Here is an 11975-nt window from a genome sequence, read left to right on the forward strand (position 1 = left end):
GTCATCACCTTATTTATTGGGAACATAAACTTCTGTGGCATTTTCACAAGCCTCTTCTGATGGTCTTTGCCAAATTTCAGATTTCCACCACACTGCTAAGCTAGTTCCTTCTTTTATAGAATCCACAGAAAAAGAGAGGGTTATGTAAATATCTCAGAACATCAAACCAAAGTTACAAAGACAGAAGAGAGAAATAAGTCAGGTGTAACAATAGGAAAGGGCTATTTTTGGATTCCTAAACTGGTGTGCATAGACGTGTGGAAATCACGTGTGCATGTTTGTAAGGACAAAATGATCATCAAGCACTTTAAAGGAAGATTTTTATTGGAAAAAGCCTATTTTGAAAGGCCAAAAACAATTCTATATTATAACAGGGAGATCTTAGTTTTCAAATTTTGCCTTAAAGAGACAAAACTAAGAATTTAGGCCGGGCGCAGTGGCTCACACCTGTAATCCCAGCACTTTGGGAGGCCAAGGTGGGTGGATCACGAGGTCAAGAGATCGAGACCATCCTGGTCTACGTGGTGAGACCCCATCTCTACTAAAAATACAAAAAATTAGCTGGGCATGGTGACATGTGCCTGTAATCCCAGCTACTCAGGAGGCTGAGGCAGGAGAATTGCCTGAACCCAGGAGGCGGAGGTTGCGATGAGCCGAGATCGTGCCATTGCAGTCCAGCCTGGGTAACAAGAGCAAAACTCTGTCTCAAAAAAAAAAAAATAAAAGAATTTAACATTTCCTTTGATTTCTTCAGCATAAATGCTTTGGGAATCGTTAAAAGCATCTTTAGAATGCGCTTGCTATGCCCTAGTGACGGGCAAGGCACAGTGTTGGGATCATCACATGAAATACAACTGACCACTGCAATCCCTACCCCTGGGAGCTCACAGTCCAGAAACAACAGCAATACAAATGTATTGTGATTTAATGTACTTTAGATTTTGTTTTCTTTAAAAGTGGCTAAGCTGTGTGCTCAGTGTAGTTAAAAAAAAAAATACCATGGTTTCAAAAAAGTACATAGAACATGAGTTTTCTCTCAATTGTGCCTCCCACAGTTTCCCCCTCATTATATATGAAGTTCCAGGGATGGGACAGTACTTTGCTGAACAACTCCTTTGTGCCAGGCACTTGGCCACCTGCAGTCATTTAATCCTCTCTGTAACCATAGGAAGTGCCCATTATCCTTCGCATTTCATGTATGAAGAGCCCGGGGTCAGGCAATTCAGATAACGAGGCCAACTTCTCACTGCCAGTTGGTGATATGTCAGTCTTTAATTCCAGATTGGATGCCCATTTCATGCTGCCTCTTGAAGGCTAAATTTACAAACTGAAACTACAAAGGGTCCCACTACATCCCACCTCCACTCTGCGTTCCTCTTCTTCCTCAGGTGACTGGGTTGACCCCCTCTGGTCTATTGGAAAGGCCTTTCGCTTACACCCCTCTCCCACAGCATGATGACACTATGCCTACTGCTATTACTCCTGCCATGACTGATGCTACTGCTGATACTGTTCTTCTCACTCCTCCCCTAATAGTATTTTTTGCTAATGTTAATGAGTACACTCTCTGGTCAGGCTCATCTCAGTGCTCTATAAACACTGTTATGAGTCTTCACAGCATGCCTTGCAGGGGGTGGAGGGTGGAGGCATTTAGAGAAGTATTTTGGTTTAAACTGTTGGTTGAATTCTTACGTTTTTATTTGCAAGCATTTGTCTTCATATAAACAGAAGCTAGCATATTTATTCCTGGTTCTGCCAGATCTGCCATCTTAACATTTTCTTGCACCTTTCCCTTATGTCTTAGTCAGCTAAAACAAAAGACCATGAAGTAGGTGGCTTAAACAACTTAAATATCTCACGGTTCTGCAAGATAAGGTGTCCAAGATCTAGATGCTGGCAGATGCAATGTCTGGTAAGGGCCCAATTCCTGGTTCTCAGATGGCTGTCTTCTTGCTATACCCTCATATGGTCAATGGAGAGCGAGGTCACTTGCTGGTCTCTTTTTAAAAGAGCACTAATTCCATTAATGAGGGCCCTACCTTCATGACCTAATTATTTCCCAAAGATTCTACCTTCAAATATGATCACATTGGAATTAGGGTTTCCAACATATAAATTTTGAGTGGATGCAAAATTTCAGTCAATTGCACCTTGTTATCAGTTGTATCTTCCTAAACCTATGGAGACCACATGTCCATGTCTAGTTTATCTGAGTGTATTAGTCTATTTTCATGCTGCTTATAAAGACATACCTGAGACTGAGAAGAAAAAGAGGTTTAATTGGACTTACAGTTCCACATGGCTGGGGAGGCCTCAGAATCATGGTGGGAGGTGAAAGGCACTTCTTACATGGTGGCAGCAAGAGAAAATGAGGAAGAAGCAAAAGTGGAAACCCCTGACAAACCCATCAGATCTCATGAACCTTATTCACTATCTGGAGAATAGCATGGGAAAGACCTGCCCCCCCATGATTCAATTACCTCCCCCTGGGTCCCTCCCGCAACATGTGGGAACTCTGGGACATACAATTCGAGTTGAGATTTGGGTGGGGACACAGACAAATCATATCACTGGGACAGTCTAGTTTGCATTTACTGTTCCTACATGACTAACAGAGCCTTCTTTCATTCCCAAAAGTATCTGGTCACCTTAGTAAATCTGCCATTTTAGCTGAGGGAAAAGAGCAAATGTTTTGCAAGGATACATGGCTCACTGCAGCCTTTAACTCAAAACTGCTTTCAGAAAGCCCTGCCTGCCAGAGATCTTTGCAGCAATCATAGGTGTCATCTATTTCCTTCTCCTGGCCCAGATGCAGGGGGCTTTGTTCACATGAGCTTGCTCGGTGCATATGCACTGTGGCCACTTCCATACTTAGTGGGTTGCACTAGCCCAGAATTGGGCTATAATTTCTCTTCACAGGATGAAGAAGAAAATGCTGTGATTTATAATCTTTACTAAGGAAAATAGATAGCCAAAGAAACACAAGGGTTGGGGAATTTTTATGCCCACATCAAGATTGATTTCCCTGGTCTGATAAGGGTATAGTAAAAAAAATGATTAATTTTTCTACTGTCGTAAACCCTTCCTTAGAATGTATTCATCATGATCAACTGTGTGCTGGCTCAGTTGATGGAGTGATGGTTGCACAGAACTTGATTTGGTAATTGCAACACGGTCAAACATTAAGAAGTTTCTTGTTTTTGTTTGTTTCTTTTAACTTCCATGTGCAATTAGAAAAACACTGAGCAACTTTAGCTGTTAAAGATCAATTATCCCCTGATTAGGGGGTTCCTGGAAGAAGAGAGCACCCCTGAGATACTCTCACTGGATAATACAGCCAAGTTAAGGATATGTTGAAGACTCATACAAATTTTGCAGTGTTGGGCAGATGTGATTTTTTATAGATGTTGATATGATTTGGCTGTGTACCCACCCAAAACTTACCTTGAATTGTATCTCCCAGAATTCCCACATGCTGTGGGAGAGACCCAGTGGGAGATAGTTGAATCATGGGATGGTTTACTCCATACTGTTCTCACAGTAGTAAATAAGCCTCATGATATCTGGTGATTTTATAAAATGAAACCTCTTTCACTTGGTTCTCATTCTCTTGTTTGCTGCCATATACGATGTGCCTTTTGCCATTCAACATGATTGTGAGGCTTCCCCAGCCATGTGGAACTGTGAGTCCATTAAACCTCTTTTTCTTTAAAAATTGTCCAGTCTTAGGTATGTCTTTATCAGCATATGAAATCTTAGACTTGGAGTTAGCCCTAGATTCTCCCACATAAACTCAGGTTGGATCCATGTATAAATGTAGCCACGTTACTTGAGCTTCTGTTTCTTCATTTATAAAATGGTTTTACTAATAACTAATCCATGGAAATAATAAAGGTGGTAATGGCTTTGTCAACAAAAAGAGTCAAACTCTAAAATAATTGAAGAGATTTATTATGAACCCAATATGAGTGACCATAGCCTGTGACACAGCCTTCAGGAGGTGCTGAGAACATGTGCCCAAGGTGGTCAGGGTGTAGCTTGGTTTTATACATTTTAGGGAGCCATGAGATATCAAATACAGTTAAGAGATACATTGATTTGGTCCAGAAAGGCAGAACAACTCAAAGTGGAGGCTTCCAGGCTATAGGTAAATTTAAACATTTTCCGATTGACAATTGGTTGAGTTTATCTAAAGACCTGGGATGAATAGAAAGGAAATGTTCAGGCTAAGATAAGAGATTGTGGAGACCAAGGTTCTTTTGAAGTTGTAGAGTGGCTGCCCTTAGAGACAACAGATGACAAATATTTCCTCTTCAGACCTTTAAAATGTGCTAGACTCTTACATAATCTCTTCAGGATTGGGAGAGCCTGGAAGAAAAAGACCTAGCTATGTTAATAGAGATTCTTTACAGATGCACATTTTCCCATACAAAGGACAGCTTTGCAGGACTATTTCAAAATATGGCAAAATACATGTTTTTGGAGTAAAATATTTTGACCTTCTTCTTTGTCATGTAACGTTATGCCAGAATCAGATTGGAAAGAAGTCAAAATACATATGGTTAAATAAAATCTATCTGATGAGAATTTATGGCTTGTGGGGCATTACTCCCCAGAGCCCTCAGGTAGAAATTTGGGCAAGATTTTAAAAAATCAGGGCTTAGGAGAAGAGCTGGGGAGAAGAAATGGAAGAGGGGGTATATATGTGATGTGCCATCACCCCTCCATGATTTACAGTAGACCACCTCCAATGAGAGGGCTACAGTGTGTGACTACAGGGATGGTAAGGAAAAATGGCAGGGTAAGGAAGCGGGTGCTGTACCCCTCCTAGGCAAATGCCCAGAGATCAGGGAAGCCCTAAGGGGCAGAGAAGACAAGGCTGGCATTCAGAACCAGAAATGAATACTGAACAGTGGGTGAATCTGTAGCATTTTCTGACATGAGAACAGGCTGGGTTCCCTTTCTGCGGCTCAGCTTCCTCACTTTAGAGGGGTTGGATCTATGTTCCATGCCTACTTCAGAATCACTGACATAAATTCTTCAGATTTCTTAGAGCCAGTAGAATCCAGAGGTGTAAGCTTTGAATAGTGTCCCGGGCCATATGTCTTGAATTGATATTTCTATAAAGTTACATTGATATGATTTTTAAGGACAAGGTTCACTTGGCAGGAATAATATTTCATGCAAAAGTTTGGAAGTTTAAGGAGGAAGAAGATGACATATTCATATGAGCCAACTGTGATTACACTTACTGTGGTCCAGACGCTATTCTCAGTCATGTATATTAGTTCATTTTCTCAAACCTTGCAACAACCCTGTGAAGAAGATGCATCTGGGAGGTGTGCCTGGAGAGAGGGAGGCATGGAAGAATAAAAGTGATGGACTCTATTCCTCATCAGGTCATCAGACAGCAACTCGTTCCTTACCTCTGGGTCTACTTCCTAGTGTGTAAAATAGGTGCACCACTGGTGCAGATAAGTACTCCCCTTCAGAACAACATTTTCCAGAGCATCTGGTCCATAGTAGCTGCTCAGTTAGTGGTGCACAAGGAAGCATACAAGTGAGCAAACAAGAGAGACATTTTGGCTACATAAATATTGAAAGTTCCAGGATTTTGCTATGCTTGACTGGAAGTAAGAAATGTTTAAAATCAGAACCATCTTCAACTCCGAAATATATAGCTTGGCTTGTCCATAGCATTTTATGTATTTGTCAAACAAACACCTACAGAGTGTCACACTGTGCTAGCCTCATGGAAGGCAACATTGAGCCAAGCAAAGTCCCTGACATCATAGAAATCAGTCTTTATGGGAGGTGTCATTAATCCAATAGCCCTGTATGTAAATGAATAATTGGAAACTAATGTGTCATGAAGGCAAAATTCAAGAGTCATGGGAGAAAACTTAGAGGAACCTGTTTGGCATAAAAGGGGCAGGGGACAGTGGATTCTCAGAGGAGGTGACATGGTGGCTGAGATCTGAAGAATGAGTTAAAGGTGCCAGGTAAAGAGCTGAGGTGAGAGGAGGGCATTCCAGGAAGGAGGGCAAGGTCAGGTGTTTACCACCACCTAAGCTACAGTTGTTAAAAGAAGCAAGGATAGAGTGGAAGTCAGATCCTTAATCATGAGTGGGTGGGCAAGGCCACTGAGCAGGTTTAGGTAGCTGGAAGGGTTGGCACTGTCTTTAAAATGTCACCCTGGTTTTAATGAGGAGAAAGATTAAAAGAGGGACAGCAAGATGATACAAATATTTGGGTAAGGCACAAACATGCCAAATATCATCTTTTTGCCTCTCGAGATTCACTCTCAACCGTTCTGTGTCTTGGGAAGCTAACGCTGACTTCCATCAGTGGGCTCCTGTCCCCTCTGGCTTCCACTTAGATTTGGTCCAGGGGGAAGCACCTAAAGAAGTTGGGAGGGAATAAAGTCGATGCATTATATCTCACCTCGAGTTGATGCAGGCAGGCCATCTCCCTTGCTTCCTTAAGCTAAGATTACAGCTTGGAATTACAGCTTTCTAAACTGTCCCTTTGTTAACTTTCAACCAATTACTCAGAGTATGCCTTCTGTGTCCTTCCAGGATCCTGACTGACGGTGGACTAAGGTGGTGAGAGTTGGAGAGAAGTGAATGGCTCAAGAGGGAGTTACGAGGAGTGTTAGTTCTATTGATCAATCGGCTTATATTGTCAGCTATAAAATAAATAATGGATGGTGGTTCTTCTGTCAGTGCAGGTGCTCTGGGAAACAGACATCAAGACAGAAGTAAAATGTTTTTTAGGGGAAACTCCTGTGAAAGATGAGAGGAGCAGGCACAGCCAGGGAAAGTTCAGACTGTGATGGATGTCTGACTCCCCAAGGAAGAATAGTGGAGAAGGGAGAGTCAGGAAAAGCCTCAGACTGCAGTGCAGATTCCAGGTGATGGTAAGCCCTAGAGACTCCCTAATAAGGAAGTCCGACATTGGGCAGAAGTGGCCCAGCTCCAGTACTCCTGCATGTGCTGTGATGGGCTGGGAACAGCCTGGGGAAGACTGTGACCTCAGTGTGCACCCTTCCATGGATCCCAAAGGCAGACTCTTGCAGCAGGTTCCAGAACATGAGCTGCAGCACACCACAAGGACCGTCACAGTTCTCCAATGAGACTATATGCTCCTTAGGGTACACAAATAGTTCCAGGTATATCATAGGAACTCAGTAAGCCCTGGAATGAACTCAGCAAGGGATGCATCTTCACATACCTATGAGGATAGACAAGCAAGGGCATACGCTGTGAAAAACCAGTCTGTGGAAGTAATGCCACCAAATCTAAATTTTAAAATCCTGCCATACCTGATTGAAACTGAAGCTGCTTTAGCTCTCCACTCAGTGCCAGCACCTCGATGCATGTGTCAAGGTTTACCCTATAGAGAACGGACCTTGTCTTCCCCCATAGAAGGTCAGTCATGGTAATTTTGCTTGGTAGCAGTGGAGATCAGGCAAACTTGGGCTTACATTTCAATTCTGTTACTGATTAGTGATGAGCTCCCTGGCAAAGCTTACCTCTCTCATCCTCAGATTCCTCACTGTAACAATAATTTATTGAACACCTAATATATTCTAGACAGTAGTCCACTCTAAGAGTGTTATAAACATTGTACAGTTAACCTTCATTTGACAGATGAGGAAACAGTTTCAGAGAAGGTCAGTGACTTGCCAACAGTCACACAACTCAAAAAGGACTGGACCAGGAATCAAACCAAGGTCCGTTTGATGACAAAGCCCATTCTCCCTATCTCTCTACTGTCTCCAGATAGATTCAAGACAAACATCAGAATCCAAGGCTGTAAACCTTTCCATGGATTTCCAGTATCATTTTCTCAACTGTGTTTCTCATCATCTTTGAAAAGGTGCTTGGCATGTGGTAGGACACAGTGAATGCTACTCACTTCTCATTTCCTTGCTTCTCTCACTCTCCATTTCTCTATCCCCTATGGTTCCTTCACTTCCATTCAGCTCCTCACAAAAACCTTTATTCCTTTGCCCCGTCATTGTGCCAGTGTCCCTGCCCTCCTCATCTCCACACTCCACTCCCTCCGCCCTCCGCCTTGCTGGGCTGTACTCTTCAGACCTCTCATTAAAGTAAGTGTTGACTGAATTCCTATTCCAATGCATCTCTAATTATGCTCCACAGGAAACGCTGGGGGATTCAAAACAGACTCTTAATCTATTCCACATGGATCTAAAGCAACTCCCAAGAAAGCAGTTTAATAGCCACCATGAACAGAATGCTGCTTGGCTGTCCATGGGAGATGTCCTGGCCCGGCACTGCCCACCTCCCTGGCATTGGTGCTCAGAGACATTAAAGGTCCCCTAAAAGATGAATAAGGCTTTGGTGTTTAATTTAGTTTTCCCAGTTAATTAACTGGATCAGAAGATAGCTGATGAATTTAGTGAAAGGGTTCCTCTGTTTTTTCTCTTCTCCTCTGGGCATGCGGGCCTGGAAACTTTGGTTTGTCACTCACCCCAGTGCAGGTCAGTTTTGTCCACAAGCATGAATCATGTCTGTTTGTGTATATCGCATCATGTTAGTGGTGCAAGGCTGGAGAATTCCCTTTCTCTACATCCACTTTCTATTAACCCCAAGAAATCCTTTCTTTTCTCTCCTCCACAAAATGCGTACTATAAGGCTTCCTTTCATGGAGGCCAGGGTCTGGTATTACAGGAAAGCACCATCAGACTGGGTGATCTAGCTGCTCATTCTGCGGAGGGTTCTGACAAGGATGTGGACACCAGCACCTCCTGCCAGCCAGCCCCTGAGCAAAGGGTTTTTTCCATGATGGAACTGGAGGAAGGCTTGGGTAACCTTTTGGGCAGGTCTTCTTAACTTGAGGTTCTATGCTAATGGAATACAATTTTTCTAAAACTTTATCTGTTCTTCTAGTGAGTATAGTTCATGCATGCATAGTCTACAAAGTGGTCCTCAAAAGTGAGTATACATCAACATCCCTTAGAGGGCTTGTTTAAGTAAGTTTCTGATGTTGAGGTGGGACCTGAGAATTTGCCTTTCTAAAAAGTGTCTTGGATAATGATGCTGCTGGATACAGGTCTTGACCTTGCTATTTGAAGTAGATTCCCAGTACCAAGCACAAGGGCATCACCTGGAAACATCCTGGAAATGAAGACTCTCAGACCTCATCCCAGACCTGTTGAATCAGAATATATGTTTTAAACAAGATCTCTGGGTGATTTGTATGCACAGGCAAATGTGAAGCACAAGTTTAGAGTTCAGAACCTAATTAGAAACCAAAAAGATAGTTTTTTCTGGCTGTCATTATACAATGGCCATGATCATGATGCAAAGTCATTATGAATCACAGACATAATTAATAATTTATGATCTGCTTTTTCTCTGCAATGGGATGAGAAGCCATTTTCTCCAGTGACAAGGACACAGACACATTAATCAGCACCCCCACCCTGAGCCACACAAGGTCCTTTTGTGTTCAGGGCACTGTCTCTAATAGGAGCACATGCACTAAGAAAGGAAAGGTATGGGTGCCGCTCTAATGGTTTAGGGACTGGTAACAACAGTCTGTTAATTTTCCAGCAATTCCCGATATGCCACTGTAGTGAAGGCTTCAGCCTACATTGGTGTAGACTATAGCCTTGAGAAATTAGAGAAGGCTTCTACATCTGTGTAGACTAAAGCCTTGTGAATCTTTTTTCAGCTCTCATAAGTTAGTAAATTTATTGAGCAATGTTATTTATGCAATATTATAGGTGATAATTCAGTAGCATGTTCCAATCACTGTTCTACATGTTTTCTATATATTAACTTATTTAACATTCCTAATAATCCTGGGAGGTACTATTATAGTCATAAAATCGCCATTTTATTTATAAAGAAACTGAAACCTAGAGAGATTATGTAATTTGCACAAGGTCACATAAGGTTAGATGGTTAGTAAGCCACAGAGTGAGGATACAAATCCAGAATCTGCATGTTTAAGCATTATACTATACCACCTTTCAGATTCTTAAAGTTTATTCATACCTGGGTCAGGTAGGACTTGAACTCATAAATTGGGAATAAGGGACAAGAGGGCTAGTTCTTGTCCTCAAATCTTTTCCCTCTATAATTCTGGTAATCTTTGCTCTTCCTGATCTTATAGGCCAGCTTTATGGAGTTGAAACCATTTCCAAAGTCCAAGAGATTTCAGAATTTTCTCTAATGTCATCACAGGACTGAATTCTGAGGCTAAAGATAAAATATTGAAGAAGGCTGAATTTGATTTCTTTGCAGCCATCTCCTCCTCTCATCCATTCATTCATCTATTCAGGAAACACATGTTACATTTGTACCACATTCTTGGCATAGAGTTGAAGTCATTCTACCACTTTTCCAGGAACTCAAAATATAGTGATACAGACCAATATGATAGCAAAAAATGCACAGAAAATAAAGTGTTGGAGGTAGATGTGATGCTATAATAGAGCACAGCAAAGAGCGGTTTTTTAATTAGGGTGTGAGATTCACTAGAGAGAAGACCAGACCTGGGCCATCTCTGTTCCCAAATCACCTGCACCTCAAAAACTGTTTGATAAATACTTGATGGGCCAGGTAGAACCAAAGCGGGAAATTAGAGAAGACTCCCACAAAGATTTAGCATCTCAGCTGGGTCTCAAATAATCATTAGAATTTTAATTTGTGTACATGAGAGAAAGGACATTCCTGGTTTAAGAAACAGCAAGAATACAGACAGGAAGTTAGGAAAATGAAAGAAACTTTGAGAGAAGCAGTGAATTTACTGTTGATTAGGAAACTAATGACGCTTACAGAATCAATTTGCAAATTACTACCAAAACCCAAAAAATCTATGGTAATTAACCTTTGCTCTTTTCTTGGAGCATTTCTGATACTAGGGTGGGTGTAAATCAAGTTCTCGTGCCACAGCCCATGATGCACAAAAAGCCACCTTCTTCCCAAAAGTATTCCCACAGTTTTCTGGCTGTCTAGGCCTGCGAGTGAGGTTCTAAAACTTTCTCATTCCACACCGCAGTTCCCTCCTTTAGAAGGCTTCTGCCTACACTATCGCCTTATTCATCTGGAGGTTCACTTTAGGGTCACAAACTGATCCAGCTGAAAAGGCCGGTAAAGGATACCCCACACACATCTGTGGCTCACTGGTTGAGGTCGTAGCAGGGTGGGGGAGGGTGTACTGCAAAAATCAATACTAGCGACCTCCCTCTTAAAGTCTTGCATTTCCCTTTCCAGGAAAAACTGCTTATTTGTGGGAGCTGCTGGAGAAGGCTCAAATCTAAAGGAGCAAGTAACAGCATATTGGATTAAATGTAACAGAAGTGATTTCTTGGAAAGAAACATTTGAATACCAACTCTTTAGTATTAGGCCAACTTCCCTGAAGACGCAAACCCTGGAAGTGCTTATTAAAACCACAGACTCGAAGGTCCTCCCCAAAGACCTTCTAACTCACCATTTCCAGGGAAAAGCCCTGAAACTCGACAATTTTCAGGCATTTCAGCTGATTCTTAATAACAGGGAAGCAGGGCGAACCCAAAGGATAATCATCTATTCCTTCAGTGAAGAGGCTCACGCTCGTTTTCTAATCACAGCAGCTGCTCGGGGTGGGAGGCTACCTTTCTTGCTCGTGCTGTCTACAGCCAAGCAATAAACCTCCACTTCTTTCTGCTATTGGTAACGTGGACCAGGAAATGCTTGGGCTAGGAACAAGCTGTTGATTGACAGTGAGAGAGCCAATGAGAAACCAGAGGAGTAGCTGTTCACCCAGAGTGCTTTGGGGCTGGTGGGTGGGCGCTGGGAACTTAGTCTTCACTGTCTATAAAATAGACAAGCAGAGCTTGTGGCTGGGGGTGGTAGGGTGGCTGGGTTGTAGTGAAGAAAGTAGGAAAAAGCTTGGAAGTGTTTGTATAAAGTCTCTTTCTTTTTCTTTCTAGATAGGAAGGTTATGAGAAAAAAAAGTA

At 42.2% G+C, this 11975-nt stretch overlaps 1 long non-coding RNA gene across 1 annotated transcript; it reads right to left on the reverse strand.

The window, feature by feature from the left end:
- Positions 1–1056: 1056 nt before the first annotated feature.
- On the reverse strand, positions 1057–11707 carry LOC108593956 (uncharacterized). The gene is made up of 3 exons (XR_001914604.4): positions 11468–11707; positions 5253–5345; positions 1057–4368 (listed from the first exon to the last, which is right to left on the reverse strand). It is a non-coding gene; the product is annotated as an uncharacterized LOC108593956 (long non-coding RNA).
- Between the last annotated feature and the right edge of the window lie 268 nt (positions 11708–11975).

Source organism: Callithrix jacchus, chromosome 10 (genome assembly GCF_049354715.1).
Source record: "Callithrix jacchus isolate 240 chromosome 10, calJac240_pri, whole genome shotgun sequence".
NCBI classification, from domain to species: Eukaryota; Metazoa; Chordata; class Mammalia; order Primates; family Cebidae; genus Callithrix; species Callithrix jacchus.